Below are 2351 nucleotides of genomic sequence, written 5' to 3'. Positions count from 1 at the left end.
ATTTTTCTTGTCTCAAGGAACTTTGGTTCCTTGAGGCCGTTGCTTACCTTTGCTTCTAGTTTTGCTTTTGCACAGTTAGAAGACAGGTTTTTGAGAGGAAGGCTTGAGTACTCTCAGTTCTGCGAATATGGCTACAATATATGATAATCTTCAGCCAAAGGAACACCATCTTCCAAAGGGGCACCAGTTACCTACCCCTACTACCGGTAACTTCGAATTTCGTTCCTCTTATATCGATTTAGTGGAGCGAAATCAGTTTGCTGGTCTACCAGATGAGGACCCCTTGAAGCATATGGAAATTTTCACAGACTACTGCTGTTCCATACCTATACCAACTGGGGTGACTCAGGATGAAGCAAAGGGGGTGATGTTCTTATACTCCTTGAAGGATTCGGCGCGAGATTGGTACCGCTACCTTGATAGGGTAGCAGCTGGAGTCACAGATTGGACATCTCTAGCATTAGCCTTCTACAAGAAGTACTTCCCGCTTTCAAAGACTGATGCCTTGAGGAGTAAAATTACAAATTTCCAGCAAGAAGCTGATGAGGGTTTTTGTGAGGCATGGGGACATTTCAAAGGTTTGGTCCGAGATGTCCCTCACCATGGCTTCCAGCAGTGGTATCTTTGCAACTTATTCTACAATGCTTTATATGATGATTACAAGGTCATCCTGGACGCAGCTGCGAATGGTAGGTTCCAAAACAATACCGGTCAGAATAGAGGTTGAAACACTATTGAGGAGATGGCGGTCCATAGAGCTGAGTTTGGGAGTTCACGTGGAAGTTCACGAAAGCAAAGTGATGAAATGAGTACCGTTGTGACCCTCATTACTTCTATTACTGGCCGTCTTGAGAGGCTCGAGGCCTCTGAAGCTTCCAAGGAAAGAATTGAAATTCCTGTTCATAATTCAGATGAGACCGCGAAGTTGAGAGAAATGGTCCAAACTCTTTTGGTTCAAGTGGCGAATATAGAAGCAGCCGGGATTGAGTCCTCAAAGAATTTTGTGAAGCAGTTGGAGAACATAGAGGCTAAGCAAGTCGCCAATTCTTCAAGCAAATGTGAAGGGCCAATTGAAACGATTAATGCCATTAATCTCAGAAGTGGCCTCTCTTATGAAGGTCCCGACAAGCCAAGAGGAGACTCGGGAAATGATGAAGAAGCTAGTTTAATTTCTGGTGCAAAAACGAGCTCAATTGCCAGTTCTTATGGTCGATCGACCACTACTCTCAGTCGATCGACTGAAGTGTCAGATAAAAGAGTTTCTGATCAGAAACTATTCACACCCAGCAATAGCAGTCGATCGACTGACACCAACGGTCGATCGACTGAGACTCCTGACGAAATTGATTCTGATCAGAAACTATTCACGCCCAGCCAGGTTGGTCGATCGACCACTCCTACAAGTCGATCGACCGGGTCTTCAGTGCAGGACGCAAACCCGTCAACTAGTTTGCATGATTCTACACTTATTGATGATTTGACGGAGTTTTTAAACTTACGAAAGCCGAAGGTTACTGATCCTACGGCCAGTGTTGCAGTCCCGTATCCGGAGCGTCTAAAGAATACCAAGCTGGAGCGCAAGTTTGGTAAGTTTTTGGAGATGGTCCAGAATCTCGAGGTAACGGTTCCTTTCACTGATCTAATTACCCAAGTACCCTCTTACGCTAAATTTATGAAAGACATTTTAAATCGTAAGAGAAATTTTCGTGATGATGGTAATGTTGCTTTTGTGGAAGAATGTAATGCTCTTTCGCAAATTAATGTACCACCTAAATTAAAGGACCCGGGTAGTTTTTCTATTCCTTGCACTATAGGTAACCATGAAATTGGAAAGGCTCTTTGTGATTTAGGGGCCAGTGTTAGTGTCATGCCGTATTCTGTTTGCGAAAGGTTAAATATTGGTAGACTTAAGGTGACTGATATTACCGTTCAAATGGCAAATAGATCGACTCAGAGACCTATAGGAGTTTTAGAGGATGTACCCGTTCGAGTGGGTAAGTTTTTTATTCCTGTCGATTTCGTTGTTTTGGACATTGCAGAGGACATTCAGATACCTATTATTTTAGGTAGACCGTTTTTACATATAGCTGGGGCTGTAATAGATGTCAAACGCGGAACCATCACCTTAGAGGTAGGGGATGACACCATTGAGTTCAGTCTTGCTCACAAGGCGACTGCTGACGATGATATGTGTTATTCCATTGATATTGTTGACAGGGCTGTTAGTTACCATTGGAGGGAATCCTTAGCTAATGATCCCTTAGCTGATCTAACTGGTTCAGATGAGTGTGCAGGAAATACAGCGGAGAATGCTGAGGAACCAGATGCTTTGGTAGCCTCAATGGAGAGCT

At 43.7% G+C, this 2351-nt stretch overlaps 1 non-coding gene across 1 annotated transcript; it reads right to left on the bottom strand.

Moving 5' to 3' along the window:
* Nucleotides 1-500: 500 nt before the first annotated feature.
* LOC141610302 (small nucleolar RNA R71) lies at nucleotides 501-609 on the bottom strand. The gene has a single exon (XR_012528204.1). It is a non-coding gene; the product is annotated as a small nucleolar RNA R71 (small nucleolar RNA).
* Nucleotides 610-2351: the final 1742 nt, after the last annotated feature.

The sequence above is a fragment of the Silene latifolia genome, chromosome 10 (assembly GCF_048544455.1).
Source record: "Silene latifolia isolate original U9 population chromosome 10, ASM4854445v1, whole genome shotgun sequence".
NCBI classification, from domain to species: Eukaryota; Viridiplantae; Streptophyta; class Magnoliopsida; order Caryophyllales; family Caryophyllaceae; genus Silene; species Silene latifolia.
This window is presented reverse-complemented; position numbering and strand designations above follow the sequence as displayed.